This window comes from Rhinolophus sinicus, chromosome X, assembly GCF_036562045.2.
Source record: "Rhinolophus sinicus isolate RSC01 chromosome X, ASM3656204v1, whole genome shotgun sequence".
NCBI classification, from domain to species: domain Eukaryota; kingdom Metazoa; phylum Chordata; class Mammalia; order Chiroptera; family Rhinolophidae; genus Rhinolophus; species Rhinolophus sinicus.
In genome coordinates this window covers 75468809-75484494 of record NC_133768.1, presented here as the reverse complement: position 1 = coordinate 75484494, position 15686 = coordinate 75468809, and the positions used below count along the sequence as shown (strand labels likewise).

At 41.4% G+C, this 15686-nt stretch overlaps 1 pseudogene; it reads left to right on the top strand.

Annotated features, from left to right (window-relative positions):
• The window catches only part of LOC109438953 (retinal guanylyl cyclase 2), a 119713-nt pseudogene that overhangs the window by 72243 nt on the left and 31784 nt on the right, over positions 1-15686 (top strand).

Genomic DNA, 15686 nt, shown 5'->3' with positions numbered 1-15686 from the left:
CTGGGTTTCACTAACAAGCCAAAATAATCTCAGACTTTTCATTCTCCTTCTTGCTTCATAGGAACTCGTCCCCTGGACTCCCTTCCCACTACCTCAAATTTAACAAGATGAAAAGTAAGACAGTACTTCCTCCCTGCCACCTCCACCCTCAGCAGACACACTTTTCTAGCCTTCCTATGTGGTCATCAACTTGTTGTTTACTACAAGTTTCTCCCCTTTTCAGAGCACATTGCACTACCCCGAGTCCTGTCACTTCCCTCTCCATTGCCGCCTTCTGACTTCCAATATATCTGGTTCCCATACTGCTGCTGCCATTCCCACGCCCAGTCAAGGCCCTTTCACCTTGCGGCCAGCTCTTACTGTAATAACTTCCTAGCTGATCTCCCTGTTTCCAGCCTCTCTCACTCTTCAATTCAGTTTGTGCCAGATTAATCTTCCTGAACATGGTTTTCATCAAATCCCTCTCCAACTCCTGCACCCCTACTGCCTTTTGTATTCACTCCAAATGCCTTCATTTGGCTCTCAGGGCCTCTCACCTTTTGCCCTTATTCTTCCAGCCACCCTCCCTCCCCCACCTCATCAATCCCATTTCTCATTTCTCATTATTTCTTTTTTAATTATTTATTTATTTTATTTACTTTTATAAAGTTTATTGGGGTGACAATTGTTAGTAAAATTACATAGATTTCAGGTGTACAATTCTGTATTACATCATCTATAAATCCCATTGTGTGTTCACCACCCAGAGTCAGTTCTCTTTCCATCACCATATATTCGATCCCCCTTACCCTCACCTCCCCCCCCCACCCCCCACCCCCCTTACCCTCTGGTAACCACTAAACTATTGTCTGTGTCTGTGAGTTTCTGTTTCTCATTTGTTTGTCTTGTTCTTTTGTTCTTTTTGGTTTATATACTACAGATCAGTGAAATCATATGGTTCTCTGCTTTATCTGTCTGACTTATTTAGCTTAGCATCATACTCTCAGGATCCATCCATGTTGTCACAAATGTTCCTGTATCATCTCTTACCACCGAATAGTATTCCATTGTGTATATATACCACAACTTCTTTTTTTTTTTTTTTTTTTTAATTTATTATTATTTTTTTAAAATTAGTTTCAGGTGCACAAGACAAAGCAAAACTTAGACGTTTATCATTTATATCCCTCACACTGTGTGAACCCCCCTCCCCCCATCCACTATCCCTCTGTACGTTCCCCAAATTAATTTTCAAACCCCCATGATCATCTTGTGGTTACCGACTATTTTTCAAAACCTCTCACCTTCCCCTTATCCCCACACCCCCCCCCCTCTAGCCACCCTCTGTTTTTCCTCCATGTTTCCAAAACTGTCTCTGATTGGTTCATTCACTTATTCTTTTCTTTAGATTCTGCATATAAGTGAGATCATATGGTATTTGTCTTTCTCTGTCTGACTTATTTCACTTAACATAATGTTCTCTAGGTCCATCCATGTTGTTGCAAATGGTAAGATTTCTTTCTTCTTTATGGCTGCGTAATACTCCATTGTATAAATGTACCACAGTTTCTTAAACCAGTCATCTATTGATGGGCATTTCGGTTGTTTCCAGGTCTTGGCTATTGTGTATAGTGCTGCAATAAACATAGGAGTGCATAAAGATTTTTAAATTGGAGATTTGGATTTCTCCGGATAGATACCTAGGAGTGGGATTGCTGGATCATAAGGTAGTTCCATTTTCAGATTGTTGAGATACCTCCAAACTGTTTTCCATAGTGGCTGCACCAATCTGCATTCCCACCAACAGTGCACCAGCGTTCCCTTTTCTCCACATCCACGCCAGCACTTGTTGTTTGTTGATTTATTGATGATAGCCACCTTGACTGGGGTGAGGTGGTATCTCATTGTGGTTTTTATTTGCATTTCTCTGATGGTTAGTGAGGTTGAACATTTCTTCATATGTCTGTTTGCCATCTGTGTGTCCTTTTAGAAAAATGTCTCTTCATGTCCTCTGCCCATTTTTTAATTGGGTTGTTTGTTTTCTTGGAGTTGAGTTGAGTGAGTTTTTTATAAATTTGTGATATTAACCCCTTATCAGATATATCATTGGCAAATATCTTTTCCCAATCAGTAGGATCACTTTTTGTTTTATTGATGGTTTCCTTTGCTGTGAAAAAGCTTTTTAGTTTGATGTAATCCCACATGTTTATTTTTCTCTTACTTCCCTGAGATATATCAGAAAAATCTTACTCCGGGTAATGTCTGTGAAGTTTCTTCCTATATTTTCTTCTAGGAATTTTATGGTTTCAGATCTTACATTTAAATCTTTAAGCCATTTTGAATTTATTTTTGTATGTGGTGTAAGGAGGTGATCCAGCTTCATCTTTTTGCATGTGTCTGTCCAAGTTTCCCAGCACCATTTATTGAATAGACTGTCTTTACCCCACCGTACATTCTTGCTTCCATTGTCATAGATTAAATGGCCATATAGGCATGGATTTATTTCTGGACTCTCTATTCTGTTCCATTGATCTATGGGTCTGTTTTTATGCCAGTACCATGCTGTTTTGATTACTGTAGCCTTGTAGTATAATTTGAAGTCAGGTATTGTTATACCTCCCACTTTGTTCTTATTTCTCAAGATTGTTGAAGATATCCGGGGTCTTTTGTTATCCCATATAAATTTTAGGATTATATGTTCTATTTCTGTGAAAAATGTCGTTGGTAGTTTGATAGGAATTGCGTTGAATATATATATTGCCTTAGGCAGTATGGACATTTTAACTATATTAATTCTTCCTATCCATGAACATGGTATGTGTTTCCATCTATTTGTATCTTCTTTCATTTCTTTCTTCAGTGTCTTATAATTTTCTGAGTACAGATCTTTTACTTCTTTGGTTAAATTTATTCCCAGGTATTTTATAGTCTTTGGAGCAATTGTAAATGGAATTGCTTTTTTAATTTCTCCTTCTGAAGGGCGCTGCTGGTGTAGTGGTATCATGCAAGATTCCCACAACTTCTTTATCCATTCATCTATCGAAGGACATTTTGGTTGTTTCCATGTCTTGGCCACCGTAAACACAGCTGCAATGAACATTGGAGCACACGTGTCTTTATGGATAAATGTTTTCAGATTTTTTGGGTAGATACCCAGGAGAGGGATTGCTGAGTCATATGGTAATTCTATTCTTAATTTTTTGAGGAACCTCCACACTGCCTTCCATAATGGCTGCACCAGTCTGCATTCCCACCAACAGTGCATGAGGGTTCCTTTTTCTCCACAGCCTCTCCAACACTTGTTACTATTTGTCTTGTTGATGATAGCCATTCTGACTCGGGTGAGGTGATATCTCATGGAGGTTTTTATTTGCATTTCTCTGATGATTAGTGATGTTGAGCAGTTTTTCGTATGTCTATTTTCCATTTGTATGTCCTCTTTGGAGAAATGTCACTTCAGGTCCTCTGCCCATTTTTCAATTGGGTTGTTTGTTTTTTTGTTGTTGAGTTGCATGAGTACCTTGTATATTTTGGGTATTAGCCCCTTATCAGAGGCACTGTTTGCAAAAACTTTCTCCCATTCAGTTGGTTGCATCTATATTTTGTCGATGGTTTCTTTTGCTGTGCAAAAGCTTTTAAGTTTCATGTAGTCCCATTCGTTTATTTTAACTTTTTCTTCCATTGCCTTTGGAGTCAAATTCATAAAATGCTCTTTAAACCCAAGGTCCATAAGTTTAGTACCTATGTTTTCTTCTATTCAGTCTATTGTGTCAGGTCTTATGCTTAAGTCTTTGACCATTTTGAATTAATTTTGGTACATGGTGACAGATAGCAGTCCAGTTTCATTCCTTTGCACATGGCTATCCAATTCTCCCAGCACCATTTATTGAAGAGGCTGTCTTTCCTACATTTTATGTTTTTAGCTTCTTTTTCAAAAATTATCTGTCCATATTTATGTGGTTTTATTTCTGGGTTCTCAATTCGATTCCATTGGTCTATGTGTCTGTTTTTCTGCCAATACCATGCTGTTTTGATTATTGTAGCCCTGTAGTACAAGCTAAAGTCAGGAGTGTGATATCTCCATTATTGTTCTTTTTTCTTAAGATTGCTTTGGCTATTCGGGGTCTTTTGTGCTTCCAAACAAAGCTGATGATATTTTGTTCTATTTCTTTAAAAAATGCCATTGTGATTTTGATGGGGATTGCATTAAATCTGTATATTGATTTGGGTAATATGGCCATTTTGACTATGTTGATTCTTCCAATCCATGAGCACGGAATGTCTTTCCATTTCTTTGTGTCTTCTTCAATTTCTTTCAAAAATGTCTTATAGTTTTCAGCATATAGGTCTTTCACATCCTAGGTTGTTTATTCCTAGATATTTTATTCTTTTTGCTGCAATTGCAAAAGGAATTGTTTTTAGTATTACTTTTTCTGAGATTTCATTGTTAGTATATAGGAATGCAATGGACTTTTGTACGTTGATTTTGTAGCCAGCGACTTTACTGTATTCGTTGATTGTTTCTAATAGCTTTTTGTTGGAGTCTTTATGGTTTTCTGTATATAGCATCATGTCGTCTGCAAAGAGTGATAATTTAACTTCTTCATTCCCAATTTGGATGCCTTTTATTTCCTTCTCTTGCCTGATTGCTCTGGCAAGGACTTCCAACACTATGTTGAAAAGCAGAGGTAATAGGGGACAGTCCTGTCGTGTTCCTGAACGTAGAGCAAAGTTTGATATTTAGAGTATTCCATTTTCTTCAGCACGCTGACTTTCTCCATTCCCATATTCCGGTTCAGGCCTTTACTCTTCCTCTTTTTATGTTTCGGTTGCCACAAATTATCCCTGTGGATGCTGGTGGAATAGCCTCCTTTAGTATTTCTTGTAATGCAGGTTGTGTTTTAGAAAATTCCCTCAGCTTCTGAATGTCTCTAAAGGTCTTTATTCCTCCTTCATATCTAAAGGACATCTTTGCTGGATGTATTAGTCTTGACTCGTAATTACTCTCTTTCAATAGTTTGAATATTTGGTTCCACTCCCTCCTGGCTTGTAGAGCTTCTGTTGAAAAATCTGATGATAATCTAATGGGCTTTCTTTTACAGGTTACCATCTTCTTTTCCCTGGCTGCCTTGAGGATTCTTTCTTTATTGTTGATTTTAGGCAGCTTCAATACAATGTGCCTTGGAGAAGGCCTTTTCGGATTGAGGTAATTTGGTGTTCTATTTGTTTCTTGGATTCGAGGATCCAGTTCTGTCCACAAGTTTGGAAAGTTCTCATCAACAATTTTTTTTTGAATATATTCTCTGTCCTCTTCTCTCTTTCTTCTCCTTCTGGTCTGCCCATTATTCTTATATTGCTCTGTCTTATGGAGTCAGAAAGTTCTTGTAGAGTTCTTTCATTTCTTTTAAGTCCCAAATCTCTTTCTTCTTCCATCTGTGTAATTTCCATTTTTCTATCTTCGATGTCACTGATTCTTTCCTTCATCTGGTCAAATCTACTTCCTAAGCTGGTTGTTTCATTCTTAATTTCTTCTATTGAGTTCTTAAACTCCAGATATTCTATTTGATTCTTCTTTAAAATTTCAATCTCTTTCGTAAAATGTTCATTTTGTTTTTTAATTGTGTTTCTGAGTTCATTAATCTGCCTTTCTGTGTTTTCTTGCATCTCGTTGAGTTTTCTCAGAACTGCAATCTTGAATTCTCTGTCATTTATGTCACATATTTCCATATCTTTAAGTGCCTTTTCTGGAGACTTTTCACTTTCTTTCTGAGCTGTCCTGTTGCCCAGTTATTCATGGCAATTACTGATTCATTATTTCTATTCCTAGACATCTACAGTGGTGGCTTCTGCAACAGGTTGATAGGAAGAGGTCTTTCTTTTGTTTTCCAGTACTGTTGGTAGAATGTTTTATTTTCTCTCAGACTGCAGCCTTTTTTTTCTGTTTCACACGGTAGTGCCTTGTTTTCTCTGCACTATTCCAGGTTCTCACACAATGGTGGGATTCCGTGGGAGACGGGCTTCTTCTCTGTTAATAGTTCACCTGGGTCACAGGGTGCAGTGTCCATGTGGGTATGTGGAGGGCTTTTGAAGTTCCAAAGCTCTTCCTGCACCACATTCAGAGCCCGTATGTTTCAGCAGATCTGTTTACTCCTGCAGGGATCTGCCCAGATAGGTGGGGCCAGGGGTGGGGTGAGTTGTGTGAAGTGGCCCAGAACAATGGCGGCGACCACCACCACAGCAGGTCCTGCTTCCACAGCTCCCTCCCCTTTGCCAGAACTAGTTGGGCTGCGAATCTGTGTCTGCTGTCCACAGTTCTCAGAATAGCAAATATTCTGTTCTTTTGATGTGATACTGCTACTTTTCTGCTTATAGCACCAGGCAGGTGGGGGCAGGGCGAGCTCTGGGAAGGTAGGGAGGGGGCATCTAGTCTCAGTGCCTAAGGCTTCCATTGTCTGCTCAGCAGTGAGGGCTTAAACCACCGTTTTCAGCCTTCTTCCCTCAGTCTTTTCTCCGAGGCCTCTGCCGTGATCGTCGGGTTCAGCCTTGTTATATACTGCCCCCTCAGCCCTGTGGGCCATAAGCAGTCCGAGTTCTTCCCTCTCCCACATCTGAAGTAGTTCCGGGATGCAGCGAGCTTGGATCACTGACCTAGGTCTGCGTCCTTTGCCCGCGGGGCTCCGTCTCTGCACTTCTCCCTTCCCTCCTCCCCTGTTTGAGCGATTCGCCCACCTTTAGGTGAATTCAGTAGTGGCCCTCTTCATCTTGCCTGTGTGCTGTGCAGGGAGTCCTTTATTGAGTTATTGTTGTTCAATTAGTTGTAATTTCCAGGGGAGCTTTACAGAGGCTCACCTCATGCCGCCATTTTGATAACACCTCTCATTATTTCTTAACTGAGCCATTCTCTTCAGCCAAGCTAATCTGTTTACCACCACCCCCATCTGCAATTTGCTCCTTTCGATCTCTGTTCTTTTGCACATACTTTTCTTTCTAATGAGAAAGCTATTACCTTCTCAGCTCTAGGAAACTGCATTCTCACAATCTTAACAAGCTCTTTTAGGGTTTAACTTTTCCAGGAAGACTTCCTGGATTAGGTTGATCATCTCAGTTTTTCACTTGTTTGAACCTCAAGGAATTGTCAATATTTAACCATTTTTGACCAATAGAACTGGCAATTTCAAATGGTTCAGTGTAAAATACTCCCTCCAACTTTTGACTATTCTATTTATATCGTTAATGTATATTTCTTTACATATCGCTTAAAGAGTGCTCCCAAATTATTTCTGAGCCTCTGACCGTCATAAGTCTCTGGAAGCAGAAATATCTTTTTACCCCAATGGGGCCTGAAATGGAGCAGAACACACAGTGAGGCTCAATTTTGACATTCAATAGATGCATTTTCTTGCACTATATTGTGGGCCTCATCACTATTGGACTGTGAACTCTGCAAAGGCAAGGGCAAGGCCTAATTCATCTCTGGAACCACCCCTGCACTAGCATAGTTTCTGGTACATAGCAGACCCTCAATAAATATTTGAAGAACTGAGTTGAAGGAATTGCTGCATCTTTGTGTTCAGTAAGGAAGAGAGGAGGCCTGAGGATCCTCTTTTCCTTTTAGAGAAGACCCAGAGAAAGCAACTTATGAATCTCTGAGCTCCAGCAAAATCAAATTACCAGACACATATAGATCTTGGCAAACAACAAATCCATGGCAACCAGTTTGGCCGTGCATTTGCCTTTCTCTGGACCTGCCAACTGCTACTTGCAGGCTCAAGAGAGCAAGAAAGCAAACACCAAATAGTTTTTCTACTTTGAGCTTCTATGCCCTTCCCTACACCTCTGTAGTTTCTACCTGCATGGTCCTGGGGTGGGGAGAGTAGTATGCTTTCTTTGTGTGCAATTCTTTAGATTCATAGATTCAGACCCTTGGTAGGCACTAGCATGCCAGTCTGTCTAAAAAAATACAAAGCAGTCAATGAAGCAGCACCCTTGGAGCCCTTGAGGGCATTGCAAGTACTGCCAGTTAATCCTTCCTGCATTCACCACACAATGCTTTCTTTTCAGAGTTACTGTGGACGACCCCTGAACTATTGAAAGCCTGAGGGGCAGCAGGTTAAGTTCTTTTTCAGGAGACATCTATAGCTTTGCCATCATCATGCAAGAAGTGATGGTCCTTTTCCAAACTGTGACATAAGCCAGGGGCCTACAGGACCTATGCCAGTCTTTTATTTCAGCAGCCCCCTCTACTCCTCTGAGTCACTTCCTGCCAGGTATTTCAGTATCCCTCATTGGTACTACTGGATGGCAAAGTCCTCCCATGCTTTACCTGTGACATGCCACAGGCTTTCATCCTCATCACCCATCAAAATGTTTGGCCAAAAGCCAAATGGATGGTAAAAACAGTAGGCAAAAGTTTGAGGGGAAGCAGGATACTTGCATATGTTAAAAGTATGAATCCACTAGATATTTACTAACTACAAGTGTAAAAATACTAAGTTTATGCTATAGTCCACATAGCATAAGGAAGATAGTCAATGGTATTGTAACAGCTATATAAGATGTCAGAGGGGTAGTAGATTGGGGGAGGGGGACTATCACTTTGTGAGGGGTATAAATGTCTAACTATTACATTGCTTTATACACCTGAAACTGATAAAAACTAAGTTTACTAGTGAAAGATCCTTCAGAAACCACCTTAACCAAGTGATCAAGTCACATCCACAGCATGTACCCAAATATGATGCACTGAGAGGATATAACACCACCTCTGTGGCATTCTTGTCAAAAGTGCATAACCTCGACGTCAGATACACCCCAACTGAGAGGCATTCTACAAAATAACTGGCCAGTACTTATCAAAAGTATCAAAGTAATGAAAGACAGAGTGAGAATGAGGAGCCATCAAAGATTGGAGGAGACTGAGACACAACAATTAAATCGAATATGAGATAGTGAATTGGGTTGTGACATAGAAAATAAATATTGGATGGGGGTTGAAACTGATGACATTACAATAAAGACCCTAGATTAGCAATAGTAACAATATTAATTTGCCTTGTGCAATGGTGGTATATTTGTAAGTTGCTAACATTAGGAGAAGTTGAGTGAAGGGTATAGAGGCAATTGTACTCTTTTCTGGAAGTCTAAATTTATTTTAAAACAGGGTTTTAAAAATGCAAACAGAAAAAATCCCCAAATAGCTACCCTTTGCCCCACTCAGAGTACTGTATCATTCCTCTACTCAAGGCTCCCCAACCATGTCCCATCACTTGTTAAATGAAGCACACATTCCTCATATGACATATGAGGCTCTTTACAGTCTGGCCCCTAACCACCTCTTTAGGCTTGTCTTCTGGCACACCCCACACTCCAGCTAAACCATATGACTAGCATTGCGCTGAAAGTACCATGGTCTCTCCCTCCTCAGTGCCTTCATACACGCTGTTCACAATAATTGGAATGCCCTCACCTTCTCACCTTGCCTCACACAACTTTTGTCACCTCCTTTGGGAAGCCTTCTCTGACCTTTTCAGTGTGAGTCAGGTGCCCCCCTCTGTGCTCACCTGTGTGTATGTCTGCTAGAGCACTTATATTGCTGGTCATTGTTTATCTCTTCAGTTGGACTCTGAGCTTTTCAAGGGTGTGAATCATGCTGGACCTACACTGAGAGCTGAGCCATTCAAGTCAATGGTGCTCTGAGAAAGAGACAAGGACTCCCTCTACTAGAGAATGGTTGGGGAGGTCGTGCCCCAAGGGATTGATTCACATGACATCTGTTGTACTGAGAGCAGGGTGCTGTGATGGAGAAACCATTACTCATATAGGCCAACCTGGGTTAAAGGAGCTGAAGGTGTGATGTCACAAGAAGCTGAGAAGTCAGGGGCAACAGCTGGAATTCTTAGAATTCTTTCATAGGGACAAGGGGACACTCATGGTATGAAGCAGCACTGTTGGAGTGTTACAGCCAATGGGAAGGACACACTGCTGGGGCAAGCAAGGTTTGGATCATGATGAGAATGTTAGGGTTGGGGTTGTGGGGAGGGGACTAAGGATAGGAAATAAGCTGAAGAGATAGTCAGGGCTTGGATTTTATTCTGAGCATTATAAGAAGTCATGAATGGGTTTTAAGCAAGAAAGCGGCATGGCCACAGTCATGTTTTAGGAATGGTTTGAAGAAGGCTAGGCAGGAAACAGAGAGACCAGATTGAGGCCTATCACAGGTTGCTGGGGCCACTGAAAGCTAACCATTTCGTCCTACTTCCAGGGACTTTTCTCCCCTTGTAAAAAGGGTAGTCTGACTGATCTAGACTGCTGGTCACTAATGTGTCTGAATTTGAAGTTTAAAACTCCCAGTTGAGGTCTGAGGCATTTGGAACAAGGACAGTGTTGTAGAGTGAGACTGCCTTGGATTAAATTTGAATTCTGTCACTTACTAGCCATGTGACTTTAAGTAAATTACGTACTCTCTCTCTGCCTCAGTTTTCCCTTCTGAGAAATGAATAGTTCCTACCTCATCTGTGTGTAATGTGAATCAAGCGAAAAAATGCATGCAAAGTCCTCACTCAACTCATAGTCTGATAAATGTTCCACTGAAAGTTGAGTTCAAGGACCAGCAGCCAGGAGGATCCCAGGTGGGCCCTGAATGATTTGCTGGAGTTCTTAATTTCCTTTCCCTAGGGACCATGCAGGGCCCTAGTCTGTATCTGAGTTGGGCTTAGGCCTTCGGGGGTGGTCATGGGGGGAGTAATTGTCTTAATGAAGTAGGAATATGTCTCTGTGAGTCCCCAATATGTCTCTGTGAGTCCTCAAATGATGTAGGGGACTTTTGAGTGAGTGAGTGCTGGGATCATGTCTCGTGAGACCAAAGAATGGAAACACAGACTCAGGAGAGGCAAAAAGTTTTAAAAAGAGGATAGTTTATTGGAAGCAAAGAGTTAGAGCTCCCGAGCGGGAGGGGGTCCCGAATAGGGGTGCCTGAGGCAAAAGCTCTTACTTTTATACCTTCCCTTGCCTGTTTGGGGAAGGGGAGCTAGCACCTTTTAATGAAATTTGTCTACCAGGTTTGTTCTGCTTGCCCATCCTGAAGGAATTAGCAAAATAACCCACTCTTATCTATCAAATATGCTCCATTTGTCAGGCCAAAAGGAATTTTATGATTAACCTCAAGGTGTCGTTACATTTTGTCCTGGAGCGAAGGAGTGATTTCAAAACCTGGAGTTCCAGGATATGGCTGTCTTTGTTTATTCCACCAGGGACCTCCCTGTCCACCTAAGGACATGCTAACTAACCTGTCTCACTACTGTGGGGATGAGTGAAGGGAGCCAAGTTATTGGAGTGTTATCATTGACACCAGACAGGCCACATCTGAAACCTAGCAGAAGCAGGATAAAGCTGTGCCTAAATGATACCAATAGCTCAGTTGACTAATTTTTCATTTCCTGTTCAATTGACTGATGCAACCTTTGCTCAGGTACAATTTATATTCATTCCACTGAAGGAGAAAGCAAGGCTTTCTTTGATTTCTCCTGACCAATCCCTTTCTTGGCTAAAACTCAATTAACTTTGCTAAATATTGATGCTTTTCCCATAATTTGTAGACCTTTCTTTTCTTGCTTCTGGACAGAAATCATAGACAGACTTAAGAAGCCTCCTCCTGTGTACAGACCAGTGGTTCCTCTGAGCATACCCCTCCAGAATGTCTCCAGCTTATGAAGCAGTGCTGGGCTGAGGCTGCAGAACAGTGACCAACTTTCAATGAAATATTTAACCAGACAAGGACCGTGTATATCTTAGCACTGCACAGCAGCCATCCTGAAGCCATCATACCCTAAACTAATTCCTTGGGTTCTTGTCATATCATGGTAGGAAGCTCTTGCAAGAAAAAAAGACATTCTTCTTGAGAAAGAAGGCTACCTAGAGGCCTTTGGTGCTGGAGCATCCCAACACGTCTTCTGAGAACACAGAAGATGGTTTTGGTGCTCTTCTGTATCTGAAACTCTGTTCCAGGCCATCCGCAATCTGAGCTATCCAAGCTTTCAAAGATGGAATTGAACTACCAGGCATTTGCAAGGCAATAGCATTGAGACGGTTTCAAGATATGTGTTTTGGAATAGATGGAGATCCTCATGCAGCTGTGTTTGCTTTGGAGACCCCACAGAACTCTGACCAGTATACCATTGAAGTGATGTCAGGTTGTTTTGGGAGTGTCAGGAAAAATATGGGGTGTTTGAAAGGGTCTTCAAGATGGAAGAAAATATAAATGTGGAGTACAAAAGCAGGAGATTCCTTAGGTTCCTAGGGAACAACTTGAACCAACAGAGTGCATGAAAACTGATGAACTCTCTCCTTAAGATACTGAATTTATGAATAAGCTAGTTCTTTCCTTGGAGTTGGGGAAATGAGGAAAGGACAGCGAGTCTTGTTAAGGAAGTTAGGATGTGGTTCCTATGTTGGAGCAGGCAGTTTAGGGCTTTGTTGAAACTACAGGATACTGAAAATGAAGATGCTCTCTGTGAGTGCTGTGTCAGCTCTGGTGAAGAGGCTTTTGAGCCTGGCTGGAGTACAACACCGAGGTGCTTTGTGAGTGGCAGATATCTGAGGCAGAAAAAAGAAAGAGCTGGATTGAAAGCCTGAGGGGCCCTGCATATGAAGTCATCCATGTCCCCAGCTAACAATGCCTCCATTAGCCTGGCTGGGCTTCTTGAGGACACTCAAACAGGTGTTCAATAGTATGGAAAAGGCAAAAGACCATGAAAGTCAAATTTCTAAAAACTTACCATGAGGCAGGAGAAAAAGCATTTGCCCTCGTGTTGATGCTAGAGATAGTATTTCAGAAGGCAGCAGGGAAGCTGGTGATAGAAAGAATGCACATCATACGACCTTCAAACAAGAAATTGCTGGGGCTGCCCTCACTGAAATGCTTCAGTGGAAGTTTAGACTGTCTAAAAGACAGGGGTAGCCTCCCAATTCCCTGTAGCTAATAAAACTTAAATGGGAAGAGGAGAGTGAGGCTTCTTGGGTTAGGCAACAGGGGGAGCCCAAAGCATCTGATCTGCCTCCTGAGATTACCTGCAGGACCTTGATGGACTTGTAGATGTGTACCAGGCTCAGAAGAGCTAGTGTTGGCTTTGGGGCATTGAATGCTAAGTGGAGCATGTGCTAACCAGCCTTATAGGAGGGTTCATTGGGACCGATTGCTAGGTGTCTGCTCAGCAAAACCACCACCAGACTTTTTGTTGTGAACATAGCCTTGTGCATGCTGAACACAGTAGCAAGGAGGAGCTACCCCCTCATGATTCCAATGCTATGCTAAGCTCCCCAGCTCTGTAGATGGGCAGGGAGCATATAAAACATCTGTGACATGCAGCCATTTCTAAAGAATGGGGCAAGACCAGTTGAATTTTCACACGACCCCAACTGACATGAAGGGCAATTGCTAGGGGACACCATTATTCCTGGACTCCATGGTAAGATACAGGGGTAAATCTGTAGATCTTGGGTCATATTTAAGAGGTTAAGAAACCTTCTACTGCCCAAGAGCTAGCAATGCAGTAGCATTAGAAGATAAGGATGATTTAATAAGCCGATGATCTGGAAGAGTAAAATAGCACTCCCTGCCCTCTTTTACCCCTTACCCCACTCACAACTGGACTGGGCTGAAGACCAAATCCTGCTGCCTCTGAAGTGGCTACTATTCATGTGATAGCATCTCAGAACTGAAAGATCCTGCCCAGAGCACCCTTTGCTCAGATTTGAAAGAAGCATAAGTGTAGGGGAAGAACTGCTTAAATAAAAAGAGCCCTGCGAATGGGCCAGGGTAAAAATAAGGGTGGGTGGTGACTTTTGCTATTTTTACTTGGGCTTACCTCTCCTACTCTGGCATTTTTTTACATTTATTGGGGTGACAATTGTTAGTAAAATTACATACATTTCAGGTGTCCAATTCTGTATTACATCATCTATAAATCCCATTGTGTGTTCACCACCCAGAGTCAGTTCTCCTTCCATCACCATATATTTGATCCCCCTCTACTCTAGCATTTTAGAGGAAGGGATTTGTCATAAGGGGTCCTGCTCTATCATCTCTGAGTTTGTGGAAGTAAGAATTCCATGGTTCCTCTTTCTGTCTTACTTCCAGTTTAAAACTTTCAATAAAGGGAAGAAGCCCAATATCATTGATTCTATGCTTTGGATGTTGGAGCAATATTCTAGCAACTCGGAAGGTTTGATCCAGGAATGAACTAAAGAGCTGGAAATTGAAAAACAGAAGATGGAAAAGCTTCTAACACAGATGCTACAACCGTATGTGTGAACACCTGAGGAGTGTAAATCCTTGTAATACTGTGTTCTATTAAAAATAGAAAAAGAATTTACCCATCAATTAACTGCTTTCTTCCCTCTCCTGCACTCTCTCTACTCCCAGGAGATTTGAGTTACACCTTCAGGTCAAAGAAGAATTGGAAATCAAGGGAGCAGAGCACACCTTCTAATTTTCAACTACCTGTGGATCATGCTGGTCATTTAAGTCTTTAGTGCCTCAGTTTTTCTATGTGTCATTACATGACTTTGCTTGGAAGTTGACCGATTAAAACAAGGCAGTTCCTTGAGCTCCTAGAGGAAAGTAGCAGGGGTTGGTTTTTCAGGTTTTTCCTCCCTTAATTGAGAGCCTTATCTGTTACTACAATTTCCAAATTTTCCAAGGCACCTTACACTGTTGTAACATGATCTTTTAGGAAATAATTGGGGAAATTAGTCTCTTGTAAAGGCAACTACCAGGGAACAATCCCCGAGGGCATGGTGGGGTAGGGGCTGAGGAAGGATAGAGAGCTGAAAAAACTACACAAAGGCACAACCAGGGCTGTCTGTTCAGTGCTGTATTCCAGCAACCTAGCACAGTGCCTCACACATTGTAAGCACTCAATATATATTTGTAGAATAAATGAAATAATATTTTCAACCACGTGACATTTTCTTCCTCATCATTTACTTGGCAGTGGCTTTTGGAGAAATTGCATTCTAGCAGATGTGTGTGTGGCATGGAGGGAAGCCTGTATCCTCTGAGGAGTAGCTATGTGTGCTGTTCAGATCAGTTGCTGAATCTTTCAAAAAGGGCTGCACGGTCGAACCTGAGGGTTTTGACTTGGTCACCTTGTATTTCAGTGATGTTGTGGGCTTCACCACCACCTCATCCATGAATGAACCCACTGAGGTGGTTGATCTTCTCAGTGACCTGTACACACTCTTTGATGCCATCATTGGCAGTCACGATGTCTACAAAGTAAGTTACTTAGCAGAGAAATATATTTCAGAGAGAAATTTGTTTATGAAGCTTATCTATGTGTACTTCAAAATTGAAGGGTGCAACTTTATTGAATGTTATTATATAGAAATTAAAATTTAAATAGTAAATTTTGAAGCTTCCTTTGGTGTCCCATTGGAAATGAAAGCCAGATAGAATGCATATAATTTCACACTTTACAAAGTAACAGTCTCAACTAAGCGAGAGGTTGCTGGTAAGATTTCTTTTGAGCTGTTTTATAGAACTGGAACTAAGAAGTGGTTGGCTCCAAAAGTGTTATTGCGCTTCAGTGCCTGACTACCCACAGTGTAGGCAGTGTGATGCTAGGCACTGAAGGGGATACAGACGAAGTGTTGGTGTTTTGTCCATAGTTGGTAACTGAAACAGAGTTCATCTTGACAAAGTTCGGAGA